The sequence below is a fragment of the Nematolebias whitei genome, chromosome 4 (assembly GCF_014905685.2).
Source record: "Nematolebias whitei isolate Nwh7 chromosome 4, NemWhi1, whole genome shotgun sequence".
In the NCBI taxonomy this organism is placed as follows: domain Eukaryota; kingdom Metazoa; phylum Chordata; class Actinopteri; order Cyprinodontiformes; family Rivulidae; genus Nematolebias; species Nematolebias whitei.
Window position 1 is genome coordinate 2,260,096 of NC_056501.1, and position 12,180 is coordinate 2,272,275.

A 12,180-nucleotide genomic window follows, 5' to 3' on the forward strand; every position below is an offset into this window, starting at 1 on the left:
GGGGGGTGTTGGTTGGTATTCGTGGTGGTGGAGGGGTAAATACTGAAAACAAACAGGAGAGCTGAATGGGAGGATGGTGGCGGTGCAGTCCCGATGCCGCGGCGCAGAAGGAAGAGAACACATGGTGTAAGCAAACATTCGTAATTGCATTAGATTCCCCCGGCACACGGGTAATCTAGCCATCCCCTGTCCCAAAACAAAACAGGACACTTCTCCTGCTTCTCTCCCCCTCTTTGTCACACGCTCTTCATCAGAAATTATTAATGTAAAACCCACAGTGCAGTCATGATCATTCAGCAGACACAGAAGAAAACTCATTACTTTGTGCCGTGTGGAGCGTCAGCTCCTTCTTTTCTGCTGTTTGAGAAATCTGACAGATTTGAATTCATGCACACTGGTTTGTGTGTGTTCATGCATTCACATGTACGAGCGCTTGTGCATCCCATTAAACATTTGTCCTGTTTGAGACTTCACCGCTCAGCCCACATGTCTGCAGAGTGTGAGCAAACACATTTGGCTAATATGATGTTCCCTGAACAAACCTGTGGGACAGCTCAGGCCTTGATTTAACTATCAGTGACAGCCTGTGTGATTGGGATGGGATGATTTGTGCCATATTGAGATGTCCAGGCACCTTTCAGTTTTAAAGATCCTTCATTAATTCAGTTCAATTTATTTATCACAAGGTGTACCACAAGGCTCAGTCTTAGGACCCATCCTCTTCACAAATGTACATACGTAATGTAGGTCAAAGCATCCCTGATGCATCCTTACATTTCTATGCTGATGACATTATTGTTTATTGTCGAACTAAAAGAGTTGCTAAGGTTTTCCAGCTTTTGCAATCTGCTTTTGACATCATCCAGTCTGATTTGTTCCGCCTCAAACTTGTCCTAAATGTCAACAAAACCAAAGGGATGTTGTTTTCAAACAGGAAGTCGGTCCCAGCAGTTCTTCCTCTAATTTTATCCTCAAATGGTGTCCCGATTGAGTTTGTTGATTCCTTTAAATATTTGTGTATCTTGGTCGACTCACATCTCTCTTTTAAGCTCCATGTGGAAAACTTGGTAAAGAAACTGAAAGTTAAACTGGGTTTCTTTTTCAGAAACAGATCCTGTCTAACCCTGAATGTTAGGAAACACCTTGTATCTGTGACTTTCCTTCCCTCCATTGATCACGGTGACATTATTTACATGAACGCTCCTACAAGAACCCTGCAGATGTTGGATGCTGCAGATGTTGGATGCTGTCTATCATGGAGCACTAAGATTCATAACTGGCTGTAACTACCGTACCCACCACTGCACCCAGTATTCACTGGTTAACTGGTCACCATTAACTTCACACAGACTCTGTCACTGGTACATCTTCATCTTTAAATCACTTCCTGGTCTGCTGCCTTCATACATCTCCTCCTACATGTCTCTGCGTGAGTGCAGCTACAGCGTGCGCTCTCAGGACATCATTACCTGCAGTGTTCCCTCAGTGAGGACTGAACTAGACAAAAGGACCTTCTCCTACTCCGCTCCTGTTTCCTGGAATATCTTGTAAAAACATCTGAAGCTCTGGACCCCGACCTCTCTAAGTGGCTTCAAACATCTGTTAAGTTCCTGCAGATGTTCCTGTTTTTAGTTTTATACATCGTTTTACAATCTAGCTGTCTTTTTTACATCATTTTCTTTCATTTGTTCTTCTCAATTAATAAACTTTCTTTTATAATTGTCGACTGCTGTCTTCACTCTTTGTTAAAGAAATCAGGTCTCGTATGTAAATGAGTCCCTGAGGCTCAGTGGGATTAACCTGTAGAAATAAAGGTTCAATGAATTTCTATAGCGCCAAATCACAGCAGAAGTCATCTCAGGGCACTGCACAAGAAAGAAAAAATTACAAATACAAAATATTCATTTATGTATTTGTAACTATTCATTTGATGAAATGTGGTCAATTTATCCTCCAGTAGTCAAAGGTTATAGCAGCAGAGGATAAGAAATACCGGTAGGTCCGGAAACCCAAGTCAACCCTAACTATAGGATTTACCAAAAAGGGAAGTCTTAATCCCAGTCTTCAAACTGGACAATGTGTCAGCCTCATGGACAGAAACTGGAAGTTGGTTCCACAAGAGAGGAGCCTGAGAACTGAAAGATCTTCCTCCCATTGTGCTGCTGGAAACTCTAGGAACCACAAGTAAACCTGCAGTCTGAGAGTGAAGTGCTCTGTTAGTAAAATATGGAACAATAAGATCTGTAATATAAGATGGAGCTAGGTTGTTGAGAGCTTTGTAGGTTAGAAGTAAGATTTTGAATTCTATTCTGGATTTGACAGGGAGCCAATGGAGAGAAGCTAAAACTGGAGAGATATGATCTCTCCCAGTAACTCCAGTTAAGACTCTGGCAGCAGCATGTTGGATCAACTGAAGACGTTTTAAAGAAGTATTTGGACACCCAGATAATAAACCATTGCAATAGTCCAGTCTAGACGTGACAAATGCATGGACCAGTTTTTCTGCATCATCTTTAGATCAGATGTTTCTAATGTTAGTGATATTACGCAGGTGGAAGAAGGAGGTTCTAGTAACGTTTTTAATGTGGGGGATAAAAGACATGTCCTGATCAAAAGTAACACCAAGATTTTTAACATTAGAGCTGGAGGACAGATTAATGCATCTAAGGAGGGAGAAAGACTGAAACATTCATTCCTAAGGTGCTCAGGTCCAAAAACCAAAACCTCAGTCTTGTCTGTTCAACAGGAGAAAATTAAGGGTCATCCAGGTTTTTATGTCTTTAAGACATGCTTGTAGTCTAAGTAGCTGATTGGATTCATTGGGTTTCATGGACAAGTATAACTGTGTATCATCAGCATAACAATGAAAATTTATCCCATGTTGTTTAATAACTTTTTTGTGTTTTTGAGAAATGTGACATATTTGAATTCATGCAAACTGTGTGTTCATGCATTCACACGTGGCTGTACGAGCATTACATTTGCAGCTCCTCAGACTGAAGAAGTCTTCTGGATAAAATATAAAACGTTTCAACAAGAAGAATCTGTCCAGAGGAGCTGACTCCACCTGGTTAGATTGACTGACTGCTCTTTAATTTAGTCTGACGCTCATTTGCTGCTGCTGCTAAAACTCAAACCTCCACCAGGTGGAGGTGTCATTTTTCACAAGAACCAGCAGATCCACACGAGCTTTATAAATACTCCAAGCTAATTCTGTCAAATCTTCTGGAAAATATTTGTTTGCCACTTCAAATACGCAGAACTTTTTAAAGAATTAGTCCAACAAAAGAGACCAGACTGCCATGTTTGCTTGAATTACTCTTGTTAATCAAGAATATTCTGGTCTGTTATTGAAGTTTTATGTACTCCAGTTTGACAGAACTCTGGTTTTACAGTGATTTTTTAGAGCTCTTCTGGATTTTATGCAGGTTTAAACTGCTGCTCTTAACTGATCAATTTTAAGTTTCAGGAAAACAAGCTCTAAATTCCAAACTACATGTACGGCAACAAATACCAGGGAGAGGAAACAAAATACAGTTTCTGAGCAACCAGTGACAAAAGATTCCTGTCCCGTGTCACGGTTGTTAGAAGGAGTACAGCTAATGGGCCATTAGAAAGTAACGGCGGTGCCAGACTTTAAGTTGGGTCACAGCAAACGTTAATGAAGGGAATGTCTCAGATCTCTCATGGTATTAGTGGATATGTGAGGCTTTGAGGCAAAGCCACCACACTAGAGGGTTTATATTTGTGTGGCCCCAGGGCCCATGGAAGAGAAAATAAACTAAAGTTCCCATTTATTAGGACTTTATTAAGGCTGACCAAGTCCCCAGCCTTAAGCTGGTTTAGACTTTACAAATAAGTCCAGTAACAGTTCCATTTATGGCCTGCGCTTGCTCAGGCTGTTAAAAAATGATTTACATTTAACAAACTCATTAAATTTTATGACAGCCTCTTGCATTAATTTGTAAAGAATCAAAGCAAAGTGCTGCAAAGGATAAGACTGCTTAATAATTCAGCGCTAGCTGATCACGTTTGTTATTAACTTTGAACCACACACAATTAATTTCTATTGACCTCCCACATAATCACCAGCTGGATTAAGAGTGACTCCCCACACAACATGCCCCGTCTCTAACGACTGACAAACAAACAGGAGGTGAGCTGGGAACACCCACCGAGGTGCTTTTAGAGTAAAGCTCCGGACACCCCAACAAAGTCTGTCTTGTCTAACCTGGCTCTTCACCTGTTTGGAAGCTGCTGAGGGTAATCCCTCCTCCCCAGGGCACTGCAGGAAGATCTACCCACCCCAGAGCTGTGTCCTGCCCTGACAAGTTGGTGCACTCCAAAGGCCACAGGAACACCCACAGTCACCGTCCTGCTCTCTGATGAACGGCCTCCAGCTCATTTAAAAGTGTAAAAACCAACACACGCTGCCGTTTGCAATGTAGAACAGCACCGATGATTGAAAACACCCATCAACATCTCATGCATATTATTAAATCATATTAATCAGGATCCCAAAAACCAAGAAGCAGAGCCAGTGTAAAAACTGTCGTCTGGTTCAGAGTGAGCTTTGAGTAGTCATTTCATGTCCCCAGCCCGTTAGACTCGAGGCTCATCTTTAGCCTGTGGTTGCAGAACAACAGTCCGGTTTTAGTCTCATAACTGACCTCTTTGAAGAAGTTTGAAATGAAGAATGTTTGTTCGTGATTAGTCACAGTGTTGCTTTTCTATTCTGAGTTTTTAAAATAAGAAAATGTCTTTTTTAATTAAAATGTTGCTGCTGGAGTTGAATTGGGCGAGTTTACTCGTATTCAGAGGAAATAAATTAATTGTACAGAAACAACAAGAAATGAGAAAATTATCTTGCTCAACTTGTGCAAGATCAAAGTTGACAGTTTTCTCCTGTTTTCCTGTAGAGGCAGTGGAGAAAAAGTTGCTCTAGGTGGAGCAATTCTGCAGAAAAAGAGAAAAAGTCAGAGTGGCAACACTGAGAGGAAACTGCTGAAACACATGAAACTGCTGCAAGCCTCCAAGGAAACTGACGGACTGAAGGTAAAACCAGGTTTCATGCTCGTCTTAAAACATGCTATCACTTTTTTACATATTGAAAAAGAAAAACCTGTGATGGACTGGAGACCCGTCCAGGGTGTCCCCCGCCCCTCGCACAGTGATTGCTGGACATGGGCACTGGTGACCCCCGTGACCCAAAATGGAAGAAGCGGGTAAAGGATGATGGATGGATGGATGGATGTTGTGGTTACTCCGACTACTACTAGTAGTAATATTACTACTAGCCACTATTACTACTAGCTACTATTACTACTAGCTACTATTACTAATACTACTACTTTATTTTATTTGTTTCCTTCTTGTTCTCGGTAAAGGCGGACACTTCTTCCTCCCGCTCCATCCCCTGCTTCTCCTCTTTGTCCTGTGAACCTCTCGGAGCCTCTCTTTGCATATCTTCTGAATTGTAAATTATGGATCTGGTCAGCTGGTCTCGCAACGCAACTGATCAAATTTTCTCGACGAGAACACAGAGCGAAGGAGAGCCCTCCTGCCCCGACAGGACACTCGCAGCTGGATACACGATGGATTCCTGGGTGCAGTGGAAGTTCATGTGTCTGTCCGTGTTGTTGGTCGAGGAGGTTGAAGATGCGTTCATAATTGGATTTTTATAACAGAATTAGGGTTTGTTTTTTTGGAGTTGGTGGTTACCTGGCATATCGACAAAATTGAAAACGTCAGCAGCTGTTCTGGCCATTGTGAAGCTGCCGGCCTGTGTGAAGGAATGTGCCGAGCTGTGAACATCAGACTCAAATGCCGTGTGAGCTGAGCAGTAAGTTGGACACGATTCTTGCTGAGAATCACAGGATACTTGTGGCTCCTGAATCTCTCTGGCAGGAAGGAACTGACCTTGGAGAAGTTACAAACTCAGCTCAGTGGAACTGACCACAAATTTGGCTGTTTGGAGTCGTCATTGAGACATACCAGTGAGAATATAAAGGCAGATGGAAATTAAATGGAGTCGGCCTGACCCTAAACAGCTGTTATCTGAATCTGGTTCCCGTGTCGGCCTTGGAAGGCTGACCATCTCAAATTCTCCTGGATGTTATGTGAACAAGATGCTCTGCTCCTGCTGCTCCCACTACCTGTTCCCTTCCTCAAGGACTCTGTGGACCTGTGTCAGAGCTCTACTGAGGCCAGCTGATAAACATTGCACCATCACTTCATGGACCGTGGTGGTGGTGGGGGGGGGCTATCTGGAACAGTGTTCATGGACTTACTTACAAACACACACGTGCATACACTCACTCGCACAGCTATGAACACACTCCCCTCAACTCATCGCCTTCGCTGGCCTCCCTCCTTTTGCCCCCCCCCAGTGTGGTAACCTAGGTTGTATGCGAGGTGCCAGGTGGCTGTGACACTGTCTTGGGCAGCCTGTGCTGGGAGGCCCCCCCTCCAACCCCCAACCTCCAACTTCACCCTCGCCCACTCCACATGCATATGGGGCAACTGTGGCTGAGTGGTTAGAGCGGTTGTCCTCCATTGCAAGAGTTAGGGGTTTGATTCCACCAGCAGTACTGGTTCTACTATTACTGTTAATACCACTACTTTTACTACTAACTACTATTACTTGTCCCTGTGATGGACTGGAGACCTGTCCAGGGTGTCCCCCGCCCCTCGCACAGTGATTGCTGGACATGGACACCGGCGACCCCCGTGACCCAAAATGGAAGAAGCGTGTAAAAGATAATGGATGGATGGATGAATAATTTAGTATTATTAAAAATAATTAAAATAACAATAATATTCAGTAATGCAGAGTGTAGAAGTGTTCAAACAGCTGCTGAGTGGAGCAGAGTTAAAGCTGGAAGTCTCTCAACAGACTCATTTTATTGACTAATGTCTGCGTACTTCACCTGCTTGTGACTTCATTCAAGATTTCACATTCCATCCATCCATCCATCCATCCATCCATCCATCCATCCATCCATCCATCCATCCATCCATCCATCCATCCATCCATCCATCCATCCATCCATCCATCCATCCATCCATCCATCCATCCATTCACCCATCCTTTTCCTCTTGTTCTGGACTCAGGTCTCAGGGGCAGCATCTTGAGCAGGGAGGTCCAGACATCTCTCTCCACAGCCTCTTCCAGCTCTTCTGGGAGGACTCCAAGGTGTTCCCAGTCCGACGGAGAGACACATGCCCCATTTGCACCACTTCTACTCAGCCTCAACTCTGCTGCCACGGAAAGATCCCTGTTCCACCAGTACTTTTTAGCAGATTTGAGGCTGATTCAGGACCTTTTATTGTCCCTGCTTCTCTGGTGGGACCGAGCGAGCTGACCGACACCTAAACGTGACGTCAGAACATTGTCGGTCACTGATTGGTCGGGGGGGGGTCACTGGATCTCAGAAACTTTTCACCGAACCGCCATTTGCAATTTCTCGGAACACGGAGCAGCAGCTGGATCTATTTTTAAGATTTTAAAAATAATAATGACAACACCGTGTTTAGAGCTGACGTCCAGGCGTTTTTTTGTGTTTGTTGACCGACGACATAATTCGAGCAAGCGGAGTCACCGCGGAGGATCATACGAGCTGCCGACCGAGAAGTTCTGTCCATAAAAGTTATGAACAGAATCAGTGACAACGGGCAGCCCTGGAGGAGTCCTGCTCCCACCCTGAAGGTCCGACTTACTGCCGGCAATGAGAATCAAACTCTCGCACCGACTGTACAAGGACTGAACAGCCTGTAACAACGGGCCCCCCATCCCATACTCACAGAGCCCCCCACAGTGTACCTCGAGGAACACGGTCGAAAGACTTCTCCAAGTCCACAAAACACATGTAGACTGGATGGTAAAACTCCCATGACCCCTCGAGGACCCTAGTGAGGGTAAAGAGCTGATCCTGTGTTCCACAGCCAGGACAGAACCTGCACTGTTCCTCCTGGATCTGAGGTTGGACCAACGATCGGACTCTCTTGTCCAGTACCCTGAACAGACCTTACAGGGAGGCTGAGGACAGTGGTGTAACTGGAGCTCACCCTCAGGTCCTCCTTTCTGAAGAGGGGAACCACCACCCAGTCTGCCAGTCCAGTGGCACTGCCCCTGATGTTCACATTTGATCCAAACCTCCATTTTCAAATGTTTTCAACAGCTTGTCTCTGAGAGGAGGAAGTAGACACTTTAAATGGAGCGCGCTCACTTTGCTACTTGCTACAGTTCAAACTGTTTGTCTTAATGAACAGAACAAACTGTCGGCTCCTTCAGAGCTTATCATCGAGAAAAATGCTTACGGAACGTGTGTGTGTGTGTGTGTGTGTGTTGGTCCTTGACTTGTGCGTAAACACAATTAAGGCTGAATTTTCGCAGCCTACATCTGGACTTTATTTTGTTCTGTGTCAAATTGATAGAATTCCTTCAAAGATGATTTCTTTTCATGGAGGTTCTTTTGGACATTCTCTTTGTTTTGATTTGAATCCCTAAAAATCCCCTCTTTCCAACACTAAGAGTAAAAAAAAAAAAAAAAAAAATCAATTAAAGAAATAATTTCCCTTGAGGATTTCTCAATAATGCTTTCTTTTTGCCAAGACATTTTCTTCTCATGCATTAATTTTTTCTTTGAGCTGTAACTAACAGAACGGGGATTTAGTGTCCTCCAATAGTTTCACTCAGAGGACAAGTTTGAACCTTTAAGGCTTTCCAAATTAAAATTCCTGAGTTTAAACTTGTGAGTTGGGAGAAAATAAAATAAAAAATGAGCCTAATTGAGCTTTTCATGCCAAAACCTACAGAACATGTCTTTATGTGTGTGATCTGATTTAAAGTCACGGTTTTAATGTCAAAATAAGAGCTCATCTGAATCTGTTTTTTAAAATTAATAAAATAAACACAGCTTTACATAAAAATGAAGTTTCTGATCAGCCTGTGAACAAACAGCTTCAGCAAAGAGTTGTTGACCAAAGTTCACTCAAATACCTGAATAAAAAGTTTTTAGAAACGAGTAAATTTAAAAGCAAACATTTTAAGTTTTATTGCTTTAAGGGACATTTTGAGAAACTCACAGGAACATCTGTAAAAACAGAGTTTGACTTCACATCTGGGTAAAACACGCCCAGAGGCCCCAGAAGCTGAATAAGGTTTGAAACCGTTCAGTTGGTTTGGACCCTCAGAGAGAAGTGAAGAAGTGTTTAAAACTTGATTTCTCAGCTAAAAGAACTGACAGACACTGACTTGAAGACGCAGCAGCGACAACAAGATTTTAATCTGCACGTTTGTCTCAAGCTGAGAAGAGTTATCTGCAGAAGATGTCATGAAGAGCACCGTGGAAAAGATGTCATCAAAAGTTATGGCACAAAGGCACAAAGGCAAGAGTGCAAGAAGAGGACAATAAATCTTTGACCCCCCAGGACAGAGATTTCAACACAACGTTCATCCGTCAGGTGCAGGAAGTTTCAGGACAACTCGCAGCAGGTGGAGTTCATGCACAATGTTTTTCAGATCAACGTCTACGTTTGAGAGGATGATCGAAGGTGGTTTGTTAAAAAATATGAAGTAGCTTAATGTGCATTTGTATGAATCGACGCTCGAGAAGGAGTTGTTTATTTTGTTGTTGTTATTTGAAGATTATTATTGTTTGAATTCATTTTTTGGTAAAAAGGGGCAGATATAAGATTTTTTTCTTCTTTCTGTTGTCTTTCATTTTATTTGTGATTGTATCTCTTATTGTATATTGAATTGTTTGTTTTTAAAAATGAACAGACTTATACATAAAAAAAAAACAATAAAAAATTAAGGACATGGGGGGAGGGGGTGTCAGACCTGGTCCCCAGGACCACCATCCTGCACGTTAGATGCTTCTCTGCTCCACCTGGTCTGAACCTGTGTGAGGTTACAGGCCGATCGTTCAGACGTTTGATCAGGAGTGTTGGAGCAGGGAAACAAGTGAAACATATGGATGGTGCCTTCAAGGACCACGACTGGACGCCCCTTTTTAACGAGCACCGATGTGTTCAATGACCTTACACATGAAACCAGGTGAAGGCAGGTCCTCTGGATGGAGCTGACTTCACCTGGTTAGATTTACATACATGTACAAATAAAGGTTGAATTAAAAAAACATGTTTTGGCAGTTGCAAAAGATACATATTTTTGGTTAATTCTGAAAAGTTTTAATATATATTTTAAATTATTTGAGCAAACGAGACAAAAAGAAGTGATGAATTTCTAGCGAGCTTTGAGCTTTCATTGTAAAGTTAATAAATGTTATAAAGGTCAAAACAGAGACAACAAAGCAGCCTTTGTTCACGGCAGCGTGTTGTTTGTAGGACGGCCATCTTGAACATGTTCGTGCTTCTGGAGGGGGTTTCCAATAATCCATGAGCTGTGCACGTCTTTTCACAAAGATGTGACTTGGGATTAGCGCTCAAAGGACTGAGCCTGTTGTTGTGTGTAATTAAAATAATCCAAGGGTTTACAGTAAAAATGATTCTCCTCATGTGGAATTAACAGACACTTGACAATAGATTTTAATCTTAAACTGCAGCAAAACTTTATTTTCTTTAGTTTGTGGTCACCACACCTTTGAGTAGTTTCCCAGTCTGTAGTTTGAGGTAATTTATTGAAAATAAAGTAAAACAAAAACAGTAAAGTGTCACGTGAACAGAGCAACTTTCAAAAGTTGACCAACCTCAGTCAACTTTGGATTCGCCCATGTCTTGTCCCTGACCTTTGACACCATCTGCGATGTTGACTTTTAATCATTTGAATCATTTGAATCATTTTTATTGATTGATTGATTGATTTTGTGTGCAGCACTTTGGTCCTGCGGGGGTTTAAAGAGCTCTGAACAAAGCTGTTATGGTACCAAGTCATTGATCGGCTACAAGCCCATCAGTGTGTGAGGACAGAAGACACAGCAACACAAACTCTTCTTTAGTAGACACCAAGGAAGAGTTTTCAGAGACAAGTCCAAACACAAAGTTCACCACCTAGAAGACAAAACTTGAAGAGCTGCAACTTGAACCAGAAGGAGACGGGAACAGGTTGCCAGGTTTGTTGGGCTGTACACAAAAACTCTTCTTGTCTTCAGTGGAAAAAGAGCTAAACTGTGTCTAAGCTAGATATAAAAATGAACTTATTTGAACTTCTAATCACTAAAAGTGTGTTTAAAAGTTAAGGAGCAGAAAACTATTAGCAACAAATGCAGGTCGTGCTTGCCCCACTAACTCCACACACTTTACAAGTGGGGCCTGCTGGGACACTCGTGGCGTTACATTCATGTTTACAAGCCTCACGCTACCTGAACACGCTGAGCAAATCCAGCACTCACTCGTTCACGTGGTCATTAATGCGCTCACGCCATTTCAGCCTGTAAGAGAATACACCGGTGACAGGGAGCCAGACGCAGCTGTTGACCGGAATGGGACGGGTCCAATTTCCACGACGAGCAGCGTTGAAGAGACGTGTCCGATGTCGAGGAGTTTGTTAGCAGAAGAGGTGAGATGATGAGGAGCAGCAGGTGCTCCTCCAGGAAAAGGTAAAAGCTGCAGCTGAAGCAAACTGTCCGCCGACTCGCCCGGATCACCGGAGCGACAGAACCAAGCCTGGTCGGTACCGTCTCATGGTCTGAAGGGGCCACATACCCAAACCCCTGCAATGTTAAAATGGAGACCCTCTATAACTCACTGTTTACACACTGTTAAAAATGATTGTATTCCAGATGAGGGTGTTTCAGTTATAATCTGTCATTAGTCTAAACATGCCGACAAAGACTGGATTACCACCTGTCAATCATTTCATGACTGCTGTACGAGCTCACATCATAAACACCTTGTCTCTGTTAACCACACCGCCACTGCGTCACTTAAAGGTGAATAAAACACAAACTGATAAGATCAATCCAGCTGTTTTATCTTGTGATTCTCTGCCCGCTCTGGTTAACGAGCTCTGGAACGGGTCCAGACAGTCCTGTCCTGGGTCCAGACAGTCCTGTCCTGGGTCCAGACAGTCCTGCCCTGGGTCCAGACAGTCCTGCCCTGGGTCCAGACAGTCCTGCCCTGGGTCCAGACAGTCCTGTCCTGTTCTGTGTCCAGACAGTCCTGTTCTGTGTCCAGACAGTCCTGTTCTGGTTCCAGACAGTCCTGTCCTGTTCTGGG